The sequence below is a fragment of the Vespula pensylvanica genome, chromosome 2, assembly GCF_014466175.1.
Source record: "Vespula pensylvanica isolate Volc-1 chromosome 2, ASM1446617v1, whole genome shotgun sequence".
Classification (NCBI taxonomy): domain Eukaryota; kingdom Metazoa; phylum Arthropoda; class Insecta; order Hymenoptera; family Vespidae; genus Vespula; species Vespula pensylvanica.
Genome location: NC_057686.1, coordinates 16,975,870 through 16,993,273, shown reverse-complemented (window position 1 = coordinate 16,993,273; position 17,404 = coordinate 16,975,870). Strand labels below are relative to the sequence as shown.

Below are 17,404 nucleotides of genomic sequence, written 5' to 3'. Positions count from 1 at the left end.
ATACATATGCATGTAAGTTATCTACAAAGAAATAAGGTTGGTGGTTGGAGGTTGGAAATGAGAGTGAGCGAGGGAGGTGTGTACGATGCGAAATGTGTGTGGGGAGGTGGAAAATGAAACGGTGGAGGGGATCGGGCGGGATTAAGAGTTATCAGAAAGTACAAAGAGTGTTCATTTGCCATCTGATAATAATTGGAAAAGTTATCGCGGAAATGAAGTTTCCTCGGCGACTAACATTTTCCTCCGGAACTATTCCGGTAATGTAAAATGGAGAGAAACTTTCGCATCGGGGAATAACCTCCTCTCTTTGTCGATCCAGCGAACCGAGCAACCAACCAACCAACTAAGGAACCAACCAACCAACCAACCAGCCAACCAGCCAGCCAACTAACCAGCCAGCCAACCAGCCAACCAACCAACCAACCAACCAACCAACCAACCAACCAACCTACCATCCAACCTACCTACCTATCTACCTACCAACAGCAAGCTAAAATGTAGCCCCGCGCGCGCAATCGCTACTTTTTGAATGATATTACTTTCTTTCCGGCGCAAATTCCCGACGATTGCCTTCGCGGTTTCTTCGCTGAATTTAAATACGCGAAGGCGATTTGTCTAAAGGAATATATGCGAGGGATGAGAGGGGAGAGGTTGGCGAGGAGTATATATAAGGAGATCGGTTGGAGAGTTGAGTAAAAGAAAGAGAGGGAAGGAGAAAAAGAGAAAGAGAGAGAGAGAGAGAGAGAGAGAGAGAGAGAGAGAGAGAAAGAGGAAATGAGATTAATGGAATAGTGGATCAGGAATATCACTCTTTACGAATAATGGTCCTGCACGCTGGAATAACGAATTCTAGTATCTCGATCTTAATACATCATGTTTCTGTCGCTCGTAAAAAAGGAAGTACTATTACACATGATTTCTAAAAGTGTCGCGATGGTAATTTCTATCACGAAATGTCGAATATGACGTTGCGCCTCCTTTTTCGACGAAAATGTCGATATGTTATTGCTTCAAAACTTTATCGACAATTATCGACAAACGAGAAGAATGTTATATATATTTTTTCCTTTTATACATTCATATGTATATATGTATGTGTGCGTATGTGTGTGTACTATATATGCAAGCTTTTCACGTACGAACAATCGTTTTTTATCCGATAATACATTTTTCTTTTCATCGATTCGATCGTGTATTATTAATCTATTTAACGTACCAGAGCTGATGATTGACAACTTTCGGAACTTCAACGAGGACGTTGTAAAACGATCGTTATTTATCATCGTTAGAGCGGAGGTTAGACGAGAAACCGCAACTACTACTACTACTACTACTACTACTACTAATACTACTATTACTAATACTACTACTACTACTATTACTTCCACACTATTATAGAACGTGTGAGCTTGGTGGCTGCTTGCCGCTGCGAACAACAACGAAGTAATCTCCCGTTAAGTTTGATACTTGCGTGAAAATGGAAAATCGACAGATATGCCGAAGTTTATGCGGCGGGGACCGGCGTACCGTGAATCCGACGTTTTCATTACGCGGACAAATCGAATTTCGTTGCGATTGTATTACTTTGCCACCTCGCCACCGCTATTTCCATTTTAGTTAACTACCAGGGAATATAGCGTTTGCCGTTTCCCACGGCCGACTATGGGAGAGAGAAAAAAGGAGAGAAAGAGAACACCGAGAAAGTGAACGAACACTAGTCGCTCCACCTACTCGATATATTCCTACGAATCTCAAAGTCCTCCTACACATTCACCGCTGTTCATTTGCGATATTTACGAGAGGATAAGAGCGACCAAATCGATAATTCGAAAGGAAAAGAATTTTCCGTGGAAAAGCGCCTTTCCTTTAAAAGCACGTCGCCGTTCCGTCGATACCGGGGCGAACGAAAGGGAAATAATCTGATTGCAGCTAGCCAGTTTCCTCGATACTCTTTTCTCTCTCTCTCTCTCTCTCTCTCTCTCTCTCTCTCTCTCTCTCTCGCTCTCTCTTTCTCATTTTCTCTCTTCCTATCTTTTTTCCTCTCTCTATAGAAATCTTGCCATTCTTCTTTTTTCTTTTTCTTTTTTTTTTTATTTCCCTTTCGTATCCAAAAGAGAAAATTTAACTTAACCGAGCGAAGGAGGAAGAGAAGGAGGAGGAGAAGGGGGTAAGATCGACTTCGAGCAGTTAGACTCGTCGAGAAATTATTTAACGAAGACTCGATAAAATGTCCAATGATAAAGATCAAACTTTGAAGGTGTCGAATGATTGACAGTTTCACTTCCCCAAAGTTCAAGGCGTAGTTCAAATCCTCAAATCGATTTGCAGCCCTCCAAGAATATAGAAAAAGTAAGTACTTACTTACTTACTTACTTACTTACTTACTCACTTACAGCGATATCGATATCGGTAGTGATTCACGGGAGAATGAATCTCGCTTTCCGACGATACGTCATCCTGTCTTCGCTTGGCTTTAATAATTCAAACGCGATACTAATCGCAGGTAACTCGAGCACCGATTCCTCTTACGTCAAGTTACAAAACCTTGAATTTTCGCTGTTCCGCCAGTAGTATCGTTACTTCCGACGTTTAGTGCTTTTCTTGACGTCTGTGTTATCAATCTGAGAAACTACCGAGAAAAAGTAAGAGAGAGAAAGAAAGAGAAAAAGAGAGAGAGTACGCGCGTGTGCGAGTGTATGCTAGCACGTTTTATCAAAATTTCAATCAATCCTTACAACAATTAAAATGAAATTAACGATCGATGAACCGAATTCGTTACTCCTCGTTTTTCTCATTGAAAACAAACATCGAGCTGCGTTTTGGCGACTTTCCAATCAAAGCTGCCTACCAACGATCCTTCTCTCTCCCTCTCTCTCTCTCTCTCCATCTATCACTCTATCTCTTTTTCTCTTTTCGGCACACGTTCCGCGTCGTCCGTGTTGCGTTTCTGCGTTTGGCCGGAAGTGATTTTTCGCAATCAATAACTTCACTGTTTACGTACCGTGTCCTCTCTTTTCCCTTGTAGTTGCGTTTGTTTCGATTGTACCCTTCTCATCCTACATGGGTTACTCCTAAAACTCCCTTTCCCTCTTTCCCTCCTCTCGCAATACAAACTATACCGCAACCCCATACCATTATTTTTTCGCTCGACCAACCCTCCTCTTTCACCCCTCAACTTCTCCTCCTCTTTCTCCTCATTCTCTTGTGGGGGCATGCCGTAATTACATTGCGCGTACCAACGCAAAGACCTTTGCGGTTCATCTCTCTCTCTCTCTCTCTCTCTCTCTCTCTCTCTCTCTCTCTCTCTTTCTCTCTTTCTATTTCTCTCTCTTTCCTTTCACTTGCACCTTTTTCAATGGCTCCTTCTTCCTTTCACTCCTTTTCACAAGGGCTTTTCGACGATCTAAATTTATTGGAATCATCGTAGAATACGATGCCTCTCGAGTGGAAACAATAAACGACTGACGCTGCGTGCTGCCGGATTGCGATTGTTCCCGTCTCTTTCCGCATAGCGAGCTTTGTTGATTTCTTTGTTTTTTTTTATTCGATCTCTCTCTTTCTCTCTCTTTCTTTCTCTTTTGATCCTCAATGAAACTCATCGATATGTAGTTCGCGAACGGAACGTATATCAACGAAATTATTTTTTCGATTTCTTTTTTTTTTTCAGATAATTTCTTTTTCTTTGATGATTTTAGATTATTTTTTAAATAATATTCTTTTCGATAATTTTAGATTATTTTTTAGATAATCTCGTTTTTTTGATAATTTAAAACAGTCTCTTAAACATTTCTTTTTGGCAAATTTATCTTGGCATTCGTTGTCACGTTCGTTGACGTTCTCATTTTTCTACTCTACTTTCCCTCTTTCTTCCTCACGATCTCATATGATCTCATATAATATTCTATTCTTTGAAAAAATATATTCCGAAAGATATTCATATTTTTTTATATAGCTCGTTGAGAATCGAAAATTATCTTGACGGATTTTGCGCAGGCACGAAATAAGGTCGTGCATTGACTCAACGTGTCAAGCGTCTTCTATTCGTGGTACAAGGAAAAAAGTGATGGGAGAAAAAAAGACAGAGGAAGAGATAGAGACAGATAGAGACAGATATATATATATATGTGTGTGTGTGTGTGTGTATAGAGAGAGAGAGAGAGAGAGAAAAGTTAAAAAAGATGAGAAAAGGTAGAAATGTTAGCGGTAAAACGAAATTGCAAAGACAGACATTTCTACCAAGGACTTCTACTCGCGTTTTCGAAAAAGAATCGTTTTGATACGATGCGACATTCTGTAAGAGAAAGAGAGAGGGAGAGAAAGAGAGAGAGAGAGAGAGAAGAAATGTGAGCGAGTACTCACCCACGTGGCCATCATCGTAAAAAGAAAATACAATTCGATGCACGGTAGACGACGAAGCGGAACTTTAAATGCATTTCGAAAGTTACGTCGATATATCTCGAAGTCTTCCATAACGCAAGGTTCTCTTTCACGTTTATATTCCACGTTTATAAAACAAATACTCGACGTTATACCACGTATACTGACAATGTCTATCTCTGTCTCTCTCTTTTTATATTTTATTTCGTTTGTAAATCGAAATAATGTATAAATCTTTTCGCAGATATAAATGTAGATATATATATATATATATATATATGTATATGTATATATATGTTTTTGTATATGTATATGTATGTATATATTTGTTTGTATTTCATCAGTTCGCTTTACTCAGTATACGTAATTATATTTTTTGACGTTTGAAAGATTATCTAACCAGGCGAGACACGTGTGTACCAACGAAAAACAAAGATTCAAATCTGGAATTTTCTTTTTGTTGCAGATGTGAAATGTTGCCAGAAGTATTATCGCAATACGTACAGAGAGTAATTGGAAATCGCAGCAAGGGGAAGGTGAGTTTCGATAAACTGCTTCATCGTTTTATCGGGAAATCGTTATGTATCCATTTTCTATTCAAATTGACTGGAACGTGTACGGTATAAAGTGAATGAAGAAATGAAAATGAAAAAAAAAAAACAAAAAAAAAATAGAATAAAGAAAAAAATGTGGCGGAAGAGAAGGGTGGATGGAAAAAAAAAAGAAATAATAAAAATTCGTTAGCTCAAACGAGCACAAGAAATTTCATGAAAATTCTCAATCCCTCTATGATCGTGTCTGTATTTTCCCTCGTTTGCAAAATACGTAAATAAATAAATATATATATATATGTATATATATATATATATATATTTTATGTTATTTCGTTCAATTTCACGTACTGATTATTATCAGATGGTGCATAATATGATAATTGAATATTTTCACGTGCAAATAAATGTCAATCGTGTGTAATACGATAACCGATAACAGATAGCATTTCGATCAATACCCGCTTTTCTTCTTTCTTTTTGTTTTCTGTTTCAGGACGTACGTCGTTCCTCGCTTCGAACTTCGAGAGTTGCGATCTCTTTTTTCTCACTACTTATTATCAAGAAAATATTTCTCACACTAATCCAGAATTATATCCTTTTCCCGATAAAATACACGTACTCATACACGCACATACACACACACATACGCTCATTCACTCATACACGTATACATAAAGACATGGTGTCCGAACATAAAAAATAAAAACGATTTATTCGTATTTTTGAGAATCGTGATATAGCTTCGTAGTGCGCAAGTGTAATTAGAGCGAAAACGAAAAAAAAAAACAAAAAAAAAAATACAAAAAAAAGGAACGAAAAAATAAATAAATAAATAAATAAATAAATAAATAAATAAATAAATAAATAAATAAATGCAACCACGATTATATCGCGAGGAGCACAACCCGCTACCTTGCACCTTGTATTTGCAACGAAATAACCTTTTTCTCTTTCTACTTGATGAAGACATCATAGTTTAATCAATTGATCGATTATTCATTAATATGAAAAAAAATAAAGAAAAAAAAAATAAAGAAAAAAAAATAAAGAAAAAAAATATAAAAACATATTAAATAAATAAATAAATAAATAAATAACGAACGTTCTTCGAAAATAAGTAATAGGTAACTCGTTTGAAACTCGAGACGGAGATTTAATGTAAATAGTCACGATTTTGTATATTTGTAATATAGATAGGTCATTTTATTATAAACACAATAAAGTTATTTATATATATTTTAATCACAAAGTCAAGCATTTTAATATTATATCTTTACCCCTTATTTCCTCCTACACACACACACACGCATATATATTTTCACTTTATTCATTAGTATTCATTATGACAAAAGCATTACGAACAAACAGAAAGGACTATGCTATATTCTCGAGAGCTTCTCAAACTACTCTTATATACATATATGTGTGTGTGTGTGTGTGTGTGTGTGTATATATATATATATATATAAAGCATGTTGTGTAAGCCCTTAGTAAAGCCTTACTCGATATTTTCAACGTTCGTAACATAGTACAAGACGGATCGACGAGCGACGTAAATTGCACGATCTAAGCGGCTTCCCTCGACTTTCTCGATCATAAATCATCCGACGTAACTTGCAAGTCGTTGAATTAAACACTTTATCGAAGAAAGGAATCTTTCTTTCTCAAGAGAACACGTCGCGTGCACGCGTCAAGTAAAAATCACTACTACGCGAATCAACGACTACGTGGGAGACGAGGCCGAAGGTTGAGAGAGGAGGGTTGGGTGAGAGAAAAGAACAAATACGAATACTTTTATCTCTCAAATCGGTTTTCTCCCCGTCTATTCTCATGAAATAGGAGGAGCAGTTCTATCATCTCGATCAACTACATTTCTCTCTCTCTCTCTCTCTCTCTCTCTCCCTTTTTCTTTTCTTCCTTTTTTCGTTTCTTGGATCGTGACTAAAGTCAGTCGAGCGAGTTTTCAAAAAAGGAAAATTTCATGATTCTTTCTACTCTCATCTTGTCTTATGAAGATTGAACATTCTCGACAGATTTATATTTGCGAAAATAGACCAGTGGCTTTCTTTGGCCAAATGACTGGTGGACGGGTCGTACTGTTGCGCGTTGCCTAGCCAGTACATACAACAAAATGCAAAAGAAAATGCTAAACTACGAGGTAAGTTAAATATAACTGACGATACATAAATACATACGTATTCACGTACGTACATACGTACGTACGTGTATAGATATGTACATAAAAACACATATACATACATAGATCCGTACATCGGAGACATACGCCAGTAGAAATCTTCTACTATGGAAAATTCTCTACCAGAGAGATGCTTGGAATAACCAAACACGGTGAATGCAACTCGACGAAATATTCGTAATACGTATTTATAAAATCGAATGGTCTCTGTCTTCGCTCTTTCTACAAACGAACGAACAAACGAACGAAACAAAGAAAGAAACTTATATGTATATTTTTGAGATTCTACCACCGAACATATATGTAATTTCTTTCGAGATACCAGTGGAATTTCTACGAGGATATTTGGATCCTTTGATTTTTACGATAGGATAAAGATGATCTACCTGAAATTTTGCAACGTTATCACGAACTAGTATACGTCAGAATGTATAAGCGGATATTTTCTACTGACCGGATTTCCAAAAAAGAATCCTTTCGTTTTCGACGGAAAATCACATTTCTATGTTCTCGCTTAATACCTACTGCAATTCCCTTGGCAACGAGCACACACACATACACACATACAAACATATGTATAACACATTTATATCGAGAAACACATGGAACAGATCGAGGAAGGATTTTCCACTCCGATTGCGAAGCTTTATGCATGCATATCTAAAAACTGAAAGAGTATCTCGCCAAATCATACCCAACGAGAGAGAGAGAGAAAGAGAGAGAAAAGAAAAAGAGATGGTAAATGTTCTATATAAGACGATCTCGATACAATATCAAAATCTCATGTGTCAAAGGATTTCAACGAATCGAAATCTTTCAAGATTTTATGGCTACTGGCCAGAAAGACGTTTTCTCGATCGAAGATTCAGTCGGTGATTTAACCCGTTCGCACTTATCGATGTCATTCTCGAAAATTGTCGTATCAGCTGGCACCAATAGCTTCCTCGTCCTTTTTCAGAACGCGCATCTCGCTTACCTACACTTTCTATCATATTCTAAAGATTCCGAGTGCTTCGATAGCTTTTTCTCGAAACTTACGAATTTCTTCGAAACATTCCACGTCCAAGATATTTTTCTACAATAACTTTGAAACTTTATATATATATATATATATATATATATATATATATATAAGAGTGAAATAAAAAGGGGGAGGGTGTAAGGGGATTGCGTTCTTTACAACGCAAGTCGATTTCTTTTTCTCTCCTTCTAATAAAGTTTTCTTCGAAAGCACACACGTTCTTTCTTTCTTTCTTTCTTTCTTTCTTTCTTTTTTCTTTTTTTTCTTCTTCCTTTTCTCTTCTTTTTCCTTCTTTTTTTTTTCTTTTTTTTTTCGTAAGCGGTAAAGTAAAGTTACTTTGCGATAAAACGTATGACTCTATAAAAGGAAATCGTCGAAAATTCAAAGGGACGAAATAATCTCGATTACACGTTAAGTAAGTACTTATATACAACTTTCTATTGGAATACCCGAAGAATCAAATTTATTTTGATTATATGATCCGATTTGTTTTCTCGGTCAAATATTTCAAGAAAACGGGATTACGTTAAAAAATGTTTTTAATGCTGTATCGTTCTTCCGGAAGAACGATTTACAAATAGATTTATCCAATCGTTAGCAATTGAATTCGATCGTTCATTGAATTTTTTTTTATTGTTAGAACAATTTACTATCGTGAATTCGCTGATCCAATCGATCCTATTATAATGATCATTATACTTGAGATATCTCGAAGGGTTCCGTTAAAATAATATATCCACACAAAGGGAATAATCCATTATTCCGTTAGACGCAGTTTTATCGTCTAGAATGTATACTACGAAAGTAGAGAAGGAAGAAACTTTATCATGAAAGATCGTGCTACGTACGTACGTACATACATACATACATACATACATAGATACATATATACACAGGTACAATAGGTAGAAATGTTATCGCGAAATACGAAAGCGTTTTCATTTTCCGAAGGAACGTTCTCCTGAAAAAACATCGTCACAGTTTTCATCCTCTTCATAATAGTCGTCGTCGTCGTCGTCGTCGTCGTCGTCGTCGTAGTCGTCATCATCGTAGTCGTCGTCGTCGTCGTCGTTGTCGTCGTCGTCGTAGTCGTAGTCGTCTCTAACGCTTTATTTCCACACTGTGCTTCTGTAATATTTGCCGCGAGTTATAAAGAGTACTTCTTTCTGGCGCAATTATACGCTTCGCTTGGAAGCCAGCGCGCATCTAGAAAAGCCGTCCCTTACTTTTAGCAGTTTTTCGGTCTACGTGAACGCCAAGTGGAGAGTAACGTACCCGCTTATTTTTCTTTCTAAGTCCAACCTCTTTGCTCCAAGTAAGTACGTTCTACGTGTCGTAGAAAAAATTATATATATGTATATAAATTGTATTACCTTTAAGCATGTTTATATATATATATATATATATATATATGTATATATATATACATGGATATATAAATATAGATATAGAAAAAGTTTAGAGAAAAGTTTTACGTCTGGTATCGAGGAAAATATTTTTTTCACGGCGGCTTAACCTCCCTTCCTCCATTCTCTCCCTATCTCTTTCTCTGTCTCTCTTTCTCTCTTTCTCTTTCAACTTGTCTATCTACCCGTAAAAATCTCTTGGGACGAATCTTCTCTGTGATCGGAGTAACGACGAAAAGGAGGAGTACTAGTAGTAGAAGAAGAAATAGAAGAAGAGAAGGAAGAAGAGGAAGAGGAACTTCTTTCTTTCGTTAAGAACGAACGAACGAGTCTGCGGAAAGATCGTCGAAACTATTGGAGATCTTTGGTTGAAAGGGTCGTCTAGCTCTTTCTCTTGTAATCCCCCAAACAAACTTTTCCAAAGACAGCTTCATCCAATATCAATTATATCTACGGATATCGGATATCGAATTTACTCACTCTCTCTCTCTCTTTCTCTCTCGAAAGTTACAGGATTTGGTGGACAAGCGCAAGAAGATGGTAAGTTATCTTCGTGTGTGGTCCGCGATCCTATCCACAGTACCGGCACTTTTGGTTAGCATTTGTATTGCGCAATGGAGCGTATTGCTTCTGACAGCGGTTCAACCCCCGCTTGCTCTTTGTCAGCCACGCGACCAAAAGGGATAGATAGATAGAGAGAGAGAGAGAGAGAGAGAGAGATCCCAATCCGCGATATGAATGAATCCTTCCTACCCTATGGTTGCTGCTGCTGCTCCAATCCCCTTTATGTCCTGTAAGTGTGATGCAACCCCTCTGTACCACTATCACCATCACTACGACTACCACCATCACTACCACCATCTCCAGTACTATCGGAGTCCCTTCTATTCGTTTCGATTCTCGACGTTTCACATTCGCCGCTAACCAGTGTCGGAGCACTTACAGCCCGTTTATATTTCCCTGTTTCGAAAGGTCCTCGAGTTCGTCTCTTCATTCGGAATCAACTAAACCGTCCCGCTTCGTTGCACTCGTATTATCTCTGTTTTCTTTGTTTTTTATTTCTCTCTCTCTCTCTCTTTCTCTCTTTCTTTTTGCGTTAGTCTTTGTAATAATCGTTTTAAATTATATTTATATCTTAACATGCATTACTGTTTACGTATCTGTACATGATTTGTCTATTTCAATTTTCTACTGCAACTTATAACGTCTTCTTACCGTGCGAAATGAAACATATTCTCTCTTTGTCTTTCCATCTATCTCTATCTCTCTCGCTCTTTATTTAAAGGATCTCAAACGACAATCTAATGTCCTAATTTCTGTTCGAACACCGTATGCAAAATTTCAAGGAACGATTAGATTCGATTAACGGCGTAGGAGCGGTCGGGATTGGGAGAAGAGCGAACGCGCATACGAAACGAGGTCAGCTCGTTAGGAAACGAGCTGGAGACAGGCGAATTGTGTTTAGAAATTGACTAATTACGAAGCCCGCTCTACGTGATTACGTACGTAATTAGCGAGTATTTAAACGGTCGCTACTTAAATATACGAAAGCTCGCGCAATTTACCACCCACGTGTCTACCTGTACCACCTCCGCCTCACCCCTTTCAATCCTATTACTCCTACTATTACTACTACTACTACTGCTACTACTACTACTACTACTACTACTACTACTACTACTACTACTGCTATTACTACTACTATATACCAACCCATTGGGATCATGACCAATGCAACCCACCTTCGACCCACTCGATTGCCACGCTCGTCGATTGGCAATTACTAATTAGTTGCAAGTACTAATTATATTTGTAATCACACTCTCTCTCTCTCTCCCTTCCTCTCCATCTAAAGCTCCACTTAACTTCTAGTCATCTCTCTCTCCGTGTATTCGTGTTTCTCTCTGTCTATCTCCGTCTATAGCACTAGCCACAAATTCGGGAGAGTGTATCCTAATTACCGAGTATTTGCCAGCAACACCTTCGGACATCTTGATGGCTTGATGATAACAAATGATGTTACGACAGTTTGCAATTAGCTGCACTTGAAATACTCTAACGTTAGCGTTAAACCATATATAAAGACACGAATAATATATAATAATGTGTAATCTAGGTCTAAGACCGGGCACAACATTGTCGGTCACGAAGCATATTATAGTTTAATGAAGTGTAACGTTCTCGCGTCATTGGATTTTTGTAACCAATTAACGTTACATAATTTTCTTCAGAGTAACATTAAAGCCAAACTTCTTCTTCTCTTACGAAACAAGAAAATTCCTTTAGGAAATTATTTTAACGATCTTCTTTATGCGAAAAATTTTAATAATCAACATCCCTGCTAAATGTTTTTACGTACCCAAGTATGTACGTACGTACGTACATGATAGCAATATTACCGACGTAATATTCCTTTCTCTAAGCACCAGAAGGAGAATCGCTTAATATTATTTTGAGCATTCAAGGTGGAGCATTGTCGAAGTAGGAAAGTACGCGGCTGAACTTCCTATAACTTGGAGGATTCGGTACTTCGAGAATGCGAGCGCGAATGGTTGAACTTTATGAAGTTTAGTCTGAGTTTTGATATTGTTTGGGACTCGAGTAGAACAAAGGAAGCGCTTACCTCGTTTCTACGTTATTAAATTGCTATTTAACGATAAACCGGCCGGATAAAAGCCTATCGTACGTAGAAGCAAGACCGAGGATGATACGATTTCTAACGCGGATAGAAAGCGAAGAGAAATCGGGGTGGGGAGAGGGATAAAAAGGTTGCGTTGCATTTTCTACGACGACAATGTCCTCTCTGTGAAACAAACGTAACAAAGAATTACGACAAGTACTTGTCGTAAGGTTCGTGAGAGTATAGGGAGTCTAAAAGAGATAGGGAGAGCCGCTACGCTACGCTATAATCGAGCTCGTGAGAATAAAAAAGTACTGAAAGAAAGTTCGCTTATCCTTCTAATAAAAAAGTATATTTCCTCTGTGGTATTACGTCGTATCGTTCTTTAATAAATATGATCAAAGGGAGAAAAGAAGAAAAGGGAAAACAAATAAAGAAAAAGAAAAAGAAAAAGAAAAAGAAGAAAGGTACGATGATAAAAATGATAATAAACGAAGAACATTACGAGTGATCATTTTAAATGGCAAAAATACGCAAACCATGTAACTCATTTATCCGATCTTTTAACTTACTCTCTGAACTTACCTCTGCGAGTCCACTAATGCAAATTGATACCGCACCTAAGACCAACCGCATAAAGGCACGGAACGAAGATAATGAGAACAATTAAATGGATGATACATCCCCTCTCTCACTCCACTCTACTTCTGCTCGCTCGCCGCCCGACCAAAAGTCCTTAAGTTCGTAACTTTAAACTCACCGGGCAGTAGAGAGGCCGAACTCGCTTATTCAACCCTTTTTGTTACGCACTTCCTTAAATGAAAAGTAATGACTCCGGGCGTCGCGACTTGATTTACCTTCCAACCTATTTGTTTCAATTTAGGAAAGGGCCAATTCTTCGCGTGCATTAACTACAACGATCGCAGACGAGGGTCTCACAACGCCATTGCCGCCATTGCCGTCGCTTTCCTCGTCATCGTCGTCGTCGTCGTCGTCGTCGTCGTCGTCGTCTTGCTACCCGCATTCTCGAACTCTCCAAGTCAAACTCTTGTGAACTTGATCCAAAGGCGAAACGTTAATTGATACGCCAATAACAGACGCCCCAACCCTCGTCGTAATCCATAGATTATATCGAAACGTTTGACTAATGTGAAAATATACCAGGAAATTTATTCGAAAGTTTATATTTACCAACGAAATATTAATTATTTCCCCGAATTCAAATAATAACGGGGAATATCGTCGAATCCCGACGGTGCGTTGTTGAAAATACGATTTCATAAGGTTAAATTAAAAATATCTCTATCTCTGTATAGTGCATTCATGCGCGACCGATACAGGAGGGACAATTTTCAAACGAAAAATATTGCCTCGTATATAACTTTCAATTTTGATTTTAAGTAACACGAAATTTCTACGGTATATCTGTTCTGACAGCGTTATTTCAAATATCGAAATTGCATTAGGTTTATAATTCTTTAAAGATAATTCATTTTGTGGGGACGAGTTTAAAGAAACAGAACAAAAATTGAAAAGAGAAGGAAAAAAAGAACGCTTATGTCAGAGATATTTAATTCCACTTATCATATCGATTGAAACGTGCGTGCGTGCGTGCGTGCGTCGATCTAACCAGCAACGCAAAATGGTAAACTTGTTTCGTGGCCCGTCTGCTATACATTTTCGTATCGATTTTACCACAACGACCGCCATCCGCAGACTAGTAGAAGGGTAGTGTCAGATGAAAAGAGAGAGGGAGAGAAAGAGAGAGAGAATGAAAGAGGGATTTGTTGGTCGACAATATCGAAATCGTATTGTATGTTGTATTAACGATTTGTAAGGAATATAAACAAATCATATATGGGTAAAACACGTAAATATCTATGTATGTATATAAAAAAGACATCTTCCTACGTCAAAATCTAGAATAGTATATTCCTGTTATTATTCACGATGTTGTTGTAATAAATCCAAATCTCTCTCTCTCTCTCTCTCTCTCTCTCTTTATATATTATATACATACATACATAGATACACATACACACACACACACACACACACACATATATATATGAAACTTCAAAATTCTATGTGTTATGCGTATCTAACTACGCTTCCGCGTATGTATGACCTAAAATACAAGTTATCTGCCGATGTAGCTTATACAAGTAAATTTACGATAATGTACATGCGTATGTATTTACACGTACATATCTATATGAATATGTATTGTGCGTATATATTTTTATATACACACACATATATATATATATATATATGTATATGAAGAGAAAGAGAGAGAAAGAGAGATAATACTCTTGCGATGCTAAGCGAAAATGTGGTCGACTCGCTTCTGAAACGTCGAGTACAAAAATTTATACACGTCAGAACGGAGTTTACGCGTTACCACCATGTATATTACCGTACGAGAAACGTACTAAAATTGCAAGTAGTGCACATACATTTTATATATATATATATATATATATATATATATATATATAAGCACACACATAAACATATGTACACGCATATATAGATATACCATGGAAAGACCATGGGCCGGTCGGCATTGGCTGCGCTTGACAGAATTGTGTCCCGTTTTGTCTATCCACCCTATGTTTTTATCTCATAATTCAGGCAATGGGGAGGACAGCAAAGCTCGTTCGGTATCCGCGATCCGTACCTCTTTTAATGAATGAAATCGAGCGAGCACGTCCGGCTTTTACTTTTGCTCTTGATCCGATAAATCGATAAGTTTGGGTATTAGGTATTATTCTCGAAAAAATAACTGCCGAATAAAAAGAATAAAAGAAAAGTAGAGAAAAGAAAAAGGAACTAAAGGTTTCATCCAGAGCACGGTAGATTGGACAAAACGTAAAAGTTAATAACAGATATGTTAGTTATTTAATCGATTGGAAGAAATTAGAAAACTTTTATTAATATTTACAATTGTTAATTCATTTTCCCGATATCCTATCTTGATATTCCGCCGATCATTATTTTTTATTATCGCGTTAATTCATTAAGATAATATATTTTTCAATTCAATGATATTGTATTATACAAATCTTTTAATGAAATATACATTGATTTCCCTTTTGACTCAAGACAGTTTCTCTAATAACGATAGACATTGCGAGCGTAGTTCGAATAAAACAAAAGCGCAATTTCATGATACGCGAAGTCAAAAGGCATCGCTATGTAACAGTCGATGACGCGACTCTCAAATTATGTTATACAAATGAGCTACGATAGTCAGAGCTAAACTAGCAAGCTTGCTCGTGCGAGTCTGCTTGCTCATGTGTGTTTCTCTCTCTCTCTCTTTCTCTCTCTCTCTCTCTCTCTCTGTCTCTCTCTCTTTGCTTACACACATACGCGCGCATGCACACTTACGCATTGTGTGCTTGTGACGTAACAAAACGCTAATTACTAACGTGCTTGCTCTACGTACTCACGAGTAGAAGCGACACAACAAACGCCAACCACCGCGTGCATTCAAGTCGTAGACTTACGATTAGCATCGTCTCGTGGTGCGGTAACGAGGCACGTAACCGCACCCCCACCCCACCTCACCCCTATTGCCTTCCCTTCCTTACCCCTTTATACCTATGCATCCAACTACCACCCCTTCAACCATTCGGCTTTAGCATATTACCTATTATACAATGTTTCATTGATATGGCTAATGCTATTTCTCTCTCTCTCTCTCTCTCTCTCTTTGTCTTTTTCTCTCTAATTATTCTTTTTCCTCTTCTCTTTTTCTTTCTTTTCTTTTTCCCAACCTCCCCCTATTCTCCTTGTCCATCCTCTCTTTCTTACACTCACTAAATTTACCTATCCTCTCGTCAAGCTGCACGTCAGGAATTAAATGAAAATCTCGTTTGTGGAATATTCGTATGTGCGGCTTCAAAAACAAGAGCTTTTTATCTCTTTTTTTTATTTGCTCTTTTCCTCTCTCTCTCTCTCTCTCTCTCTCTCTCTCTCTCTCTCTCTCTCCATCGACGAATCCTCATCGACGTTTTTCCCATGTATGCAGTTTGCATTCGCTTTGCGTTCTATCTTTTTTTTTATTTTCTCATTTATCCAATCGACGATCTTTCAGGTTATTATATTTCTTTCTTTCTAAAGATAATAATTAATCTTTCGAAGAATGTTTAAATTAAACAGACGAACAACTATTCTATCTATTCGGTCTGTTTAGTTCGTCTCGCGCAGAGTTATTTGATAAATTGTTAAGTAAAATCCTAAACGACGTCGTAAGGTTTTCTTCTCATACAAATAAATTCCACGAGTAGACATCCCGAAGATATAATGAGAGCGTGCCTTTCCCGCCCCCTCCCCTATTTCTCCCGTTTTAAAGCCGGCCTCCTCCTTCCTACTTCCCAAGATGTCTTCTCTTGCCAAATAAATATTATAGAAGCCTTAAAAACATTCTTGGCAAGACTGAATCGACCGATAAAAGTCGATATGTGTCGTAGTTACGCTTTACTAGAAGGGAAAAAAGAGAGAAAAGAGAGAAAAAAAAATATTACACGAGCCTCGAGTTCCTTCATTCGAAGTACTCAATTCTACACTTTTGCCAAACGTATATTTTCCTTTTTTGCTCTTCTCCATCTTTTTCTTTCTTTTTTAATTCTTTTTTTTTTCTTCCTTCTTCCTCTTCCTCTCAGAAACGCGTAGTGGTTACGTACGATCCACGAAAATTTATTTGAAAGGTTATTTGTTCGATAAGTAAGCATTAAGAAGGACGAACCGTGACCATTTACCTCTATCTAACATTACCACCGGCATAGAATTCTTAGGGTAACTTTATATATTTTTCTGTCGGTAGTATCACTATTCTCCCTTTATTACGATCCCCCTTCAACTTTGGCAAGCGAAAAGCCATGGTCCAAGCGATATATGACGTCTTGGGATAGTATAGATAACAAGAACCGAAAATACTTCTCTTCGTGTCTCTCTTTCTCTTCTTCTTTCTCTCTCAATTACGTTACACTATTATTCCTCTTTTCTCTTATTCCAGACAAGGCAAACGAATACTGATTTATTTCACGTGCTACACACGAACGTCGGGATCCAGAAAATTATTTCGTTTCTTTCCACGTCTTACGAAGTAACCATTTTTACAGTTGAGAGAAAGAGAGAGATAGACAGACAAAAAGAAATAAAGATAGATAACAAAGAAGGTGGAAGTGAACTTGTCAAGTTTCGAAAAAGTTGATGTAACAA

At 37.5% G+C, this 17,404-nt stretch overlaps 1 protein-coding gene across 1 annotated transcript in view; it reads left to right on the top strand.

Annotated features, from left to right (window-relative positions):
• The window catches only part of LOC122637560 (toll-like receptor 6), a 76,910-nt gene extending 70,730 nt beyond the window's left edge, over nt 1-6,180 (top strand). The window contains exons 2-3 of the mRNA XM_043829764.1: nt 4,844-4,913; nt 5,425-6,180. The gene's annotated coding sequence lies outside the window, so the exon portion shown is untranslated. The remainder of the gene's footprint in view (nt 1-4,843; nt 4,914-5,424) is intronic.
• The last annotated feature ends 11,224 nt before the right edge of the window (nt 6,181-17,404 follow it).